Here is a 12,419-nt window from a genome sequence, read left to right as displayed (position 1 = left end):
AGATGTTTTATTATTATCGAAGGAAAATTCTGCAGAATAACTTTCCACTTTGTTTTGCAAAGCACTCTGAAAGTTTCTTTTGGACTTCTTTCCGTTCTCTTGGCAAATGCATGACAGAAATATTTTTTGAGAAAGCTGATGTCTTTTGCTTATAAGAATGATTGATGCAACTGTATGCGTGCCGCTGTAAAGAGCACATGTTTTTCTTTAATTGGGTAATTCTTCGCTAGACATTGCTTTTTGTGTTATTTAACAATTTCTTCATCTTATCTTCAGTTAAAAGCTCTACTTCATAATGAGCGCTTTTATTATCAAGGGGTTTTATAAGACCCCAATTCTTCTTTTGTAATTTTCTGATTCATTGTTTGACTTCTCTGTCTTCCATATGTGAAAATTCTTTGGCATCGATTGCTTTTGAAATTTGTAAGATTTTTCGGACTTCATTTTCAGTTGATGGAAATTGTTTAAAGTAGCAGATAAATTCTTTCTGGTGTTGATGGATGAATGTTGCACCAGGTATGAATGAAATTCTAGCAGTGGACAAATAAAATGGGATCCTTTAAGGTACTGCTATACGCGAAATCATGCTAAGTCTGCGCTCAGCAAGTACCTGCCGTATTAAAAATGATAGACTACGAAATATGACTTGAAGAATGGTATGAGTTATTTGGAATGCAGATTGGGAGTTTAGTCGTGATAGGTAAACAGTCTATACAGATGACCGGAAATAATAAAAATTTAGATGGGTGTACTATAAAGTATTTTACTCCTGGAGCATGGATTAGTCATAAACAGTACTTGTGTAAAAACAGATTAAAGTATATGAATTCCCTGTTTAAGAAAGGAATTTCTCTATGACAGTATGCAGTCTGTATCATAGCTGGAATAGCAAGGTGTTGTGTCTTCAGGGAAACAAAATCTGTTATTCTGTAATTTTTCCTGAAAATGTGTGTTTAAATTTTGTTACCTAGGTAACCTATTTTTAACTCTTTCTATATGAAAATGAAACCAAATACAGACAAAGAAATAAAATTGCATTCCTTCCCTTGGTGCAGTTATTAACAACTTTAACTTAATGGGAGCCAATTTTAAGTTTATAAAATTTTGGCTAGCTGCAATTATATATTTCACTTTTAATATTTCAGTTATAAGTGCATTACACAAAGTATAAAAATGTGTGGTATAATATCTTAAAGAAAAGGTATACTCTTTGTATTATTTACAAAAAAATTCAGCAAGATGAAAATTAAATACAGGGAAATCATATTTTAATGTGAAATTTAACATTGCATTTCTTCTGAGAGTTTTTTTTTTCTCCCTCTGGTACATGCGATGTTATTGCTAAATCCATGCAGTCGTCCGGATGTTTGTTTGTTATTCTGTATCTTAACATTGATTTTAACAAGTTTATTGTTGAAAATCCTCTTTCACATTTTTAAGTAGATCAAAAGCAGGAATTTATCTTTTTAAAAGTTTAACAGTTCATGATTTTTCTGATCTAGGACTATTCAAATGGCTTTTTGTGATATTCTTCATCTTAATTAGGATGAAAACCAGTTATTTCTATTTCTAGATCAGTAGAATTGTTAACATATTTGCAATCTTTTACCATTTTTCTTAAATACTAGTTTTATGTAATGGGTTTGAAGTGAACGTAGTAGTTGGCCTAATTTTAAATACACTCAAAACATTTAATTTAGAAACTAATTTAAGCTCGATGAGATTTTCCAAATGTTTGTTTCAGTTTTCTTATATTTCACGCTTTAGTTCTCCAGATTTTCAAAGTGGCAAAATGTACATTGCATTATGGTAAAAATGTATATTCCTTATATTTGTGTAATATTTTTACAAGATTAATTCTGATTTAAAATTAATTTAAAATACCCTTAAATTCAAAAACTTTAGTTTAGTTCTCTCCCCCCTCAAGTTTAAGATTTTAGTTATTATATCTGTAAGAATGACTAAATCATAGAACCAATTATGGTCAATAATTTCTTCATAAGTTTCGTTTCTAGATTTTTGAAATTCTTCTATGAAACTTTTGTAACAGAAGCTGGGATGGAACCCAGGCAGCCAGACAGAATGTCCTTTCCCTGAGTGAAAATTTCTATCATTTCACTGAAAGTGACATTATAATATTTCAGAATAAACCCTCGTAACACTAATAAATGTATGTAGATTTTTTTTCTTTTAATGTTTATATAATGCGTGTTTGGTTCTTACAACATTTTGAGCTATTATATTATTAATTCTGTATGTGAGCTAAGACAGTTTAATATAGAACATCTGCTTCAAGGCTAAAAGTAAAGTATTTGAGTTGTGTTTTACCTTTCGTGTGTTTTGAGACGTATGTTTTCTTCTACGGAAGTTCTTGGTATTGGACATCTCAGATAGCTGACAAAATTTTATTCCTATGTTTAGATTTTATAGTACAATAAGTTGAGCATCCCTACATTAGTATATGACTTTGATTCCTTCGAAAGAAAAAAAGAGTATCTTAGTTTTGTTGAATTTTTGGTCAAAATTTTAGTATATAGGTAATTGCAATAGCTCATTCACGAAATTTTATTTAAATTTTTTGCAACATTTCAAAATGGTATATCATTCAATGGCATTTGATGTGTTTTGGCTTGCTGTATTAAAGCTGGGTTCGAACCCGGGCAGCTAGACAATATGTTCTTTCCCTGAGTGAAATATTGCTATAATTTCATTAAAGTGACGTGGTAATATTACAGGATAATTTCTTGTACATTGGACTAAGCTCTCATGGATGAGTGTACCTAAGTAAAGAACTTAAAATTAGAAACGTTTCTTGCGTTAAAATTCTGAATGAAATATTTATTTTATGGTTTATGACTTTTGTTTCCAAGATGTTTTTCGAAATCTGTTTTTATAGAATGGTGTTTTTGAGCCCTTTCTAAAAAAAAAAAAAAAAAAAAAAAGCTATAAAAGTATATATGTCAATATATTGCGACTTTGATTCTTACTCTGTTTTGATCTGTTATGTCACTAATTCTGTGTGTGAATTAAGGTAGTTTTATATATAACACCTGCTTCAAAGCTAACATTAAAGTTTATTTTGTTTATTTGTCATTTAAAATTACCTGCTTATTGACTTTCGGTGGCGTTTTTGTACCTGCGCTAAAATTATTTACTTTTCTCGAAGATCATTTTCCCTTTTTTTCTGTGTATCTGTAATATCTGTATAATTTTTTTTTCTTTCATTGTTCATGTTGTACCCATACATTAAAAACCTCTTTCGCTTACTGTACTTCTGTCGTATAAGGAAAATCATTTGCTTTTCTATCGACTGCAATCATGATTTTAGTAACAATGTAGCACATTGCTGGAATTTAAAACAAAGAAGGCTACTTTCGAAGTTTTATATATTAAGAAACAATATTAGATATTTCTCTTTGTGTATAGATATTCTTTAATTTCAAAGTAGTTAAAATCTAATGATTCCTTCCCCCATCCTTGGCCTCTTCTAGTGTAATTTGTCATCATATTTGTGCACTCTTGGATTGCAGAACATATCATGAAAGAAAAAGAATGGAGAAATAGTGCAGAGCAAAAAGACATCTGTGGCTGGTAATTCTTGTTTTATATTAACTTTATTTTCACTAGAAATGCTTGAATGTTATAATTTGTAGGTCCCTTTTCACATGTTGCTTTATATTGGAGTTTTACTACTTATTTATTTTACGTGAACGCTTCACATTATGTTTTAATGTTTAGGGTAGCGTCTATGCATTAATTTCTTAGGTTTTGAATTCCATATTGAAGTGTCTGAATTGGTTCTTTCTTTATATTGTATTGTAATATTCGAAGTGAGGTTGAACTGTTAATCACACTATAATTATCAGAAGTCTGAGATTTGTTAGAGTTCTGTTGCTTCTTAGTGGTTTCAAAATTACTGCTGTAGTGTAATTTTTTCCCAAGTGGCCTCCTTTTGCATTACGAGGAGGAGGCTAATCATTTTCCTCTCTGTCTGGCCTAATGTTTTCCTTGTCTAACGGGGTCTTTTCTTCCCAACAGGTCAGTGTAATTACTCTGCCTGTGTATAAACCAATTTTGTTTCAATTTTTTCCGAATTTAGAGTCTGTCTATCAAGTGCTGTTTCTCTTAAAACCATTGGAAGTTAAATGTTGAACAAAAAAGAAATGTAAATAAAAATTTAATGAGTACTCGTAATGAAAGTTAGTGGGGCCAAATTGTCTTCTGTTAAGGCTGCTCAAAATGTGCTTTTTATTAGTTGTTTCAAGCATACTTTATTAAATTTTTCCCTTAATCTGAATTATTTTGGCATATTGGGAAGTTTTATGAACCTATTTGCGAAGATCTATTTAAAATTGATTTCACAAATAAAAATTCGTTTTGAAATCAAATCAGAGATGTTTTATTATTATCGAAGTAAAATTCTGCAGAATAACTTTCCACTTTGTTTTGCAAAGCACTCTGAAAGTTTCTTTTGGACTTCTTTCCGTTCTCTTGGCAAATGCATGACAGAAATATTTTTTGAGAAAGCTGATGTCTTTTGCTTATAAGAATGATTGATGCAACTGTATGCGTGCCGCTGTAAAGAGCACATGTTTTTCTTTAATTGGGTAATTCTTCGCTAGACATTGCTTTTTGTGTTATTTAACAATTTCTTCATCTTATCTTCAGTTAAAAGCTCTACTTCATAATGAGCGCTTTTATTATCAAGGGGTTTTATAAGACCCCAATTCTTCTTTTGTAATTTTCTGATTCATTGTTTGACTTCTCTGTCTTCCATATGTGAAAATTCTTCGGCATCGATTGCTTTTGAAATTTGTAAGATTTTTCGGACTTCATTTTCAGTCGATGGAAATTGTTTAAAGTAGCAGATAAATTCTTTCTGGTGTTGATGGATGAATGTTGCACCAGGTATGAATGAAATTCTAGCAGTGGACAAATAAAATGGGATCCTTTAAGGTACTGCTATACGCGAAATCATGCTAAGTCTGCGCTCAGCAAGTACCTGCCGTATTAAAAATGATAGACTACGAAATATGACTTGAAGAATGGTATGAGTTATTTGGAATGCAGATTGGGAGTTTAGTCGTGATAGGTAAACAGTCTATACAGATGACCGGAAATAATAAAAATTTAGATGGGTGTACTATAAAGTATTTTACTCCTGGAGCATGGATTAGTCATAAACAGTACTTGTGTAAAAACAGATTAAAGTATATGAATTCCCTGTTTAAGAAAGGAATTTCTCTATGACAGTATGCAGTCTGTATCATAGCTGGAATAGCAAGGTGTTGTGTCTTCAGGGAAACAAAATCTGTTATTCTGTAATTTTTCCTGAAAATGTGTGTTTAAATTTTGTTACCTAGGTAACCTATTTTTAACTCTTTCTATATGAAAATGAAACCAAATACAGACAAAGAAATAAAATTGCATTCCTTCCCTTGGTGCAGTTATTAACAACTTTAACTTAATGGGAGCCAATTTTAAGTTTATAAAATTTTGGCTAGCTGCAATTATATATTTCACTTTTAATATTTCAGTTATAAGTGCATTACACAAAGTATAAAAATGTGTGGTATAATATCTTAAAGAAAAGGTATACTCTTTGTATTATTTACAAAAAAATTCAGCAAGATGAAAATTAAATACAGGGAAATCATATTTTAATGTGAAATTTAACATTGCATTTCTTCTGAGAGTTTTTTTTTCTCCCTCTGGTACATGCGATGTTATTGCTAAATCCATGCAGTCGTCCGGATGTTTGTTTGTTATTCTGTATCTTAACATTGATTTTAACAAGTTTATTGTTGAAAATCCTCTTTCACATTTTTAAGTAGATCAAAAGCAGGAATTTATCTTTTTAAAAGTTTAACAGTTCATGATTTTTCTGATCTAGGACTATTCAAATGGCTTTTTGTGATATTCTTCATCTTAATTAGGATGAAAATCAGTTATTTCTATTTCTAGATCAGTAGAATTGTTAACATATTTGCAATCTTTTACCATTTTTCTTAAATACTAGTTTTATGTAATGGGTTTGAAGTGAACGTAGTAGTTGGCCTAATTTTAAATACACTCAAAACATTTAATTTAGAAACTAATTTAAGCTCGATGAGATTTTCCAAATGTTTGTTTCAGTTTTCTTATATTTCACGCTTTAGTTCTCCAGATTTTCAAAGTGGCAAAATGTACATTGCATTATGGTAAAAATGTATATTCCTTATATTTGTGTAATATTTTTACAAAATTAATTCTGATTTAAAATTAATTTAAAATACCCTTAAATTCAAAAACTTTAGTTTAGTTCTCTCCCCCCTCAAGTTTAAGATTTTAGTTATTATATCTGTAAGAATGACTAAATCATAGAACCAATTATGGTCAATAATTTCTTCATAAGTTTCGTTTCTAGATTTTTGAAATTCTTCTATGAAACTTTTGTAACAGAAGCTGGGATGGAACCCAGGCAGCCAGACAGAATGTCCCTTCCCTGAGTGAAAATTTCTATCATTTCACTGAAAGTGACATTATAATATTTCAGAATAAACCCTCGTAACACTAATAAATGTATGTAGATTTTTTTTTTTTTTTTTTTAATGTTTATATAATGCGTGTTTGGTTCTTACAACATTTTGAGCTATTATATTATTAATTCTTTATGTGAGCTAAGACAGTTTAATATAGAACATCTGCTTCAAGGCTAAAAGTAAAGTATTTGAGTTGTGTTTTACCTTTCGTGTGTTTTGAGACGTATGTTTTCTTCTACGGAAGTTCTTGGTATTGGACATCTCAGATAGCTGACAAAATTTTATTCCTATGTTTAGATTTTATAGTACAATAAGTTGAGCATCCCTACATTAGTATATGACTTTGATTCCTTCGAAAGAAAAAAAGAGTATCTTAGTTTTGTTGAATTTTTGGTCAAAATTTTAGTATATAGGTAATTGCAATAGCTCATTCACGAAATTTTATTTAAATTTTTTGCAACATTTCAAAATGGTATATCATTCAATGGCATTTGATGTGTTTTGGCTTGCTCTATTAAAGCTGGGTTTGAACCCGGGCAGCTAGACAATATGTTCTTTCCCTGAGTGAAATATTGCTATAATTTCATTAAAGTGACGTGGTAATATTACAGGATAATTTCTTGTACATTGGACTAAGCTCTCATGGATGAGTGTACCTAAGTAAAGAACTTAAAATTAGAAACGTTTCTTGCGTTAAAATTCTGAATGAAATATTTATTTTATGGTTTATGACTTTTGTTTCCAAGATGTTTTTCGAAATCTGTTTTTATAGAATGGTGTTTTTGAGCCCTTTCTAAAAAAAAAAAAAAAAAAGCTATAAAAGTATATATGTCAATATATTGCGACTTTGATTCTTACTCTGTTTTGATCTGTTATGTCACTAATTCTGTGTGTGAATTAAGGTAGTTTTATATATAACACCTGCTTCAAAGCTAACATTAAAGTTTATTTTGTTTATTTGTCATTTAAAATTACCTGCTTATTGACTTTCGGTGGCGTTTTTGTACCTGCGCTAAAATTATTTACTTTTCTCGAAGATCATTTTCCCTTTTTTTCTGTGTATCTGTAATAACTGTATAATTTTTTTTTCTTTCATTGTTCATGTTGTACCCATACATTAAAAACCTCTTTCGCTTACTGTACTTCTGTCGTATAAGGAAAATCATTTGCTTTTCTATCGACTGCAATCATGATTTTAGTAACAATGTAGCACATTGCTGGAATTTAAAACAAAGAAGGCTACTTTCGAAGTTTTATATATTAAGAAACAATATTAGATATTTCTCTTTGTGTATAGATATTCTTTAATTTCAAAGTAGTTAAAATCTAATGATTCCTTCCCCCATCCTTGGCCTCTTCTAGTGTAATTTGTCATCATATTTGTGCACTCTTGGATTGCAGAACATATCATGAAAGAAAAAGAATGGAGAAATAGTGCAGAGCAAAAAGACATCTGTGGCTGGTAATTCTTGTTTTATATTAACTTTATTTTCACTAGAAATGCTTGAATGTTATAATTTGTAGGTCCCTTTTCACATGTTGCTTTATATTGGAGTTTTACTACTTATTTATTTTATGTGAACGCTTCACATTATGTTTTAATGTTTAGGGTAGCGTCTATGCATTAATTTCTTAGGTTTTGAATTCCATATTGAAGTGTCTGAATTGGTTCTTTCTTTATATTGTATTGTAATATTCGAAGTGAGGTTGAACTGTTAATCACACTATAATTATCAGAAGTCTGAGATTTGTTAGAGTTCTGTTGCTTCTTAGTGGTTTCAAAATTACTGCTGTAGTGTAATTTTTTCCCAAGTGGCCTCCTTTTGCATTACGAGGAGGAGGCTAATCATTTTCCTCTCTGTCTGGCCTAATGTTTTCCTTGTCTAACGGGGTCTTTTCTTCCCAACAGGTCAGTGTAATTACTCTGCCTGTGTATAAACCAATTTTGTTTCAATTTTTTCCGAATTTAGAGTCTGTCTATCAAGTGCTGTTTCTCTTAAAACCATTGGAAGTTAAATGTTGAACAAAAAAGAAATGTAAATAAAAATTTAATGAGTACTCGTAATGAAAGTTAGTGGGGCCAAATTGTCTTCTGTTAAGGCTGCTCAAAATGTGCTTTTTATTAGTTGTTTCAAGCATACTTTATTAAATTTTTCCCTTAATCTGAATTATTTTGGCATATTGGGAAGTTTTATGAACCTATTTGCGAAGATCTATTTAAAATTGATTTCACAAATAAAAATTCGTTTTGAAATCAAATCAGAGATGTTTTATTATTATCGAAGTAAAATTCTGCAGAATAACTTTCCACTTTGTTTTGCAAAGCACTCTGAAAGTTTCTTTTGGACTTCTTTCCGTTCTCTTGGCAAATGCATGACAGAAATATTTTTTGAGAAAGCTGATGTCTTTTGCTTATAAGAATGATTGATGCAACTGTATGCGTGCCGCTGTAAAGAGCACATGTTTTTCTTTAATTGGGTAATTCTTCGCTAGACATTGCTTTTTGTGTTATTTAACAATTTCTTCATCTTATCTTCAGTTAAAAGCTCTACTTCATAATGAGCGCTTTTATTATCAAGGGGTTTTATAAGACCCCAATTCTTCTTTTGTAATTTTCTGATTCATTGTTTGACTTCTCTGTCTTCCATATGTGAAAATTCTTCGGCATCGATTGCTTTTGAAATTTGTAAGATTTTTCGGACTTCATTTTCAGTCGATGGAAATTGTTTAAAGTAGCAGATAAATTCTTTCTGGTGTTGATGGATGAATGTTGCACCAGGTATGAATGAAATTCTAGCAGTGGACAAATAAAATGGGATCCTTTAAGGTACTGCTATACGCGAAATCATGCTAAGTCTGCGCTCAGCAAGTACCTGCCGTATTAAAAATGATAGACTACGAAATATGACTTGAAGAATGGTATGAGTTATTTGGAATGCAGATTGGGAGTTTAGTCGTGATAGGTAAACAGTCTATACAGATGACCGGAAATAATAAAAATTTAGATGGGTGTACTATAAAGTATTTTACTCCTGGAGCATGGATTAGTCATAAACAGTACTTGTGTAAAAACAGATTAAAGTATATGAATTCCCTGTTTAAGAAAGGAATTTCTCTATGACAGTATGCAGTCTGTATCATAGCTGGAATAGCAAGGTGTTGTGTCTTCAGGGAAACAAAATCTGTTATTCTGTAATTTTTCCTGAAAATGTGTGTTTAAATTTTGTTACCTAGGTAACCTATTTTTAACTCTTTCTATATGAAAATGAAACCAAATACAGACAAAGAAATAAAATTGCATTCCTTCCCTTGGTGCAGTTATTAACAACTTTAACTTAATGGGAGCCAATTTTAAGTTTGTAAAATTTTGGCTAGCTGCAATTATATATTTCACTTTTAATATTTCAGTTATAAGTGCATTACACAAAGTATAAAAATGTGTGGTATAATATCTTAAAGAAAAGGTATACTCTTTGTATTATTTACAAAAAAATTCAGCAAGATGAAAATTAAATACAGGGAAATCATATTTTAATGTGAAATTTAACATTGCATTTCTTCTGAGAGTTTTTTTTTCTCCCTCTGGTACATGCGATGTTATTGCTAAATCCATGCAGTCGTCCGGATGTTTGTTTGTTATTCTGTATCTTAACATTGATTTTAACAAGTTTATTGCTGAAAATCCTCTTTCACATTTTTAAGTAGATCAAAAGCAGGAATTTATCTTTTTAAAAGTTTAACAGTTCATGATTTTTCTCATCTAGGACTATTCAAATGGCTTTTTGTGATATTCTTCATCTTAATTAGGATGAAAACCAGTTATTTCTATTTCTAGATCAGTAGAATTGTTAACATATTTGCAATCTTTTACCATTTTTCTTAAATACTAGTTTTATGTAATGGGTTTGAAGTGAACGTAGTAGTTGGCCTAATTTTAAATACACTCAAAACATTTAATTTAGTAACTAATTTAAGCTCGATGAGATTTTCCAAATGTTTGTTTCAGTTTTCTTATATTTCACGCTTTATTTCTCCAGATTTTCAAAGTGGCAAAATGTACATTGCATTATGGTAAAAATGTATATTCCTTATATTTGTGTAATATTTTTACAAAATTAATTCTGATTTAAAATTAATTTAAAATACCCTTAAATTCAAAAACTTTAGTTTAGTTCTCCCCCCCCTCAAGTTTAAGATTTTAGTTATTATATCTGTAAGAATGACTAAATCATAGAACCAATTATGGTCAATAATTTCTTCATAAGTTTCGTTTCTAGATTTTTGAAATTCTTCTATGAAACTTTTGTAACAGAAGCTGGGATGGAACCCAGGCAGCCAGACAGAATGTCCTTTCCCTGAGTGAAAATTTCTATCATTTCACTGAAAGTGACATTATAATATTTCAGAATAAACCCTCGTAACACTAATAAATGTATGTAGATTTTTTTTCTTTTAATGTTTATATAATGCGTGTTTGGTTCTTACAACATTTTGAGCTATTATATTATTAATTCTGTATGTGAGCTAAGACAGTTTAATATAGAACATCTGCTTCAAGGCTAAAAGTAAAGTATTTGAGTTGTGTTTTACCTTTCGTGTGTTTTGAGACGTATGTTTTCTTCTACGGAAGTTCTTGGTATTGGACATCTCAGATAGCTGACAAAATTTTATTCCTATGTTTAGATTTTATAGTACAATAAGTTGAGCATCCCTACATTAGTATATGACTTTGATTCCTTCGAAAGAAAAAAAGAGTATCTTAGTTTTGTTGAATTTTTGGTCAAAATTTTAGTATATAGGTAATTGCAATAGCTCATTCACGAAATTTTATTTAAATTTTTTGCAACATTTCAAAATGGTATATCATTCAATGGCATTTGATGTGTTTTGGCTTGCTGTATTAAAGCTGGGTTCGAACCCGGGCAGCTAGACAATATGTTCTTTCCCTGAGTGAAATATTGCTATAATTTCATTAAAGTGACGTGGTAATATTACAGGATAATTTCTTGTACATTGGACTAAGCTCTCATGGATGAGTGTACCTAAGTAAAGAACTTAAAATTAGAAACGTTTCTTGCGTTAAAATTCTGAATGAAATATTTATTTTATGGTTTATGACTTTTGTTTCCAAGATGTTTTTCGAAATCTGTTTTTATAGAATGGTGTTTTTGAGCCCTTTCTAAAAAAAAAAAAAAAAAAAAAGAGCTATAAAAGTATATATGTCAATATATTGCGACTTTGATTCTTACTCTGTTTTGATCTGTTATGTCACTAATTCTGTGTGTGAATTAAGGTAGTTTTATATATAACACCTGCTTCAAAGCTAACATTAAAGTTTATTTTGTTTATTTGTCATTTAAAATTACCTGCTTATTGACTTTCGGTGGCGTTTTTGTACCTGCGCTAAAATTATTTACTTTTCTCGAAGATCATTTTCCCTTTTTTTCTGTGTATCTGTAATAACTGTATAATTTTTTTTTCTTTCATTGTTCATGTTGTACCCATACATTAAAAACCTCTTTCGCTTACTGTACTTCTGTCGTATAAGGAAAATCATTTGCTTTTCTATCGACTGCAATCATGATTTTAGTAACAATGTAGCACATTGCTGGAATTTAAAACAAAGAAGGCTACTTTCGAAGTTTTATATATTAAGAAACAATATTAGATATTTCTCTTTGTGTATAGATATTCTTTAATTTCAAAGTAGTTAAAATCTAATGATTCCTTCCCCCATCCTTGGCCTCTTCTAGTGTAATTTGTCATCATATTTGTGCACTCTTGGATTGCAGAACATATCATGAAAGAAAAAGAATGGAGAAATAGTGCAGAGCAAAAAGACATCTGTGGCTGGTAATTCTTGTTTTATATTAACTTTATTTTCACTAGAAATGCTTG

Source organism: Stegodyphus dumicola, chromosome X1 (assembly GCF_044657685.1).
Source record: "Stegodyphus dumicola isolate Sdum_Otavi_A_Nest chromosome X1, ASM4465768v1".
NCBI classification, from domain to species: Eukaryota; Metazoa; Arthropoda; class Arachnida; order Araneae; family Eresidae; genus Stegodyphus; species Stegodyphus dumicola.
This window is presented reverse-complemented; position numbering follows the sequence as displayed.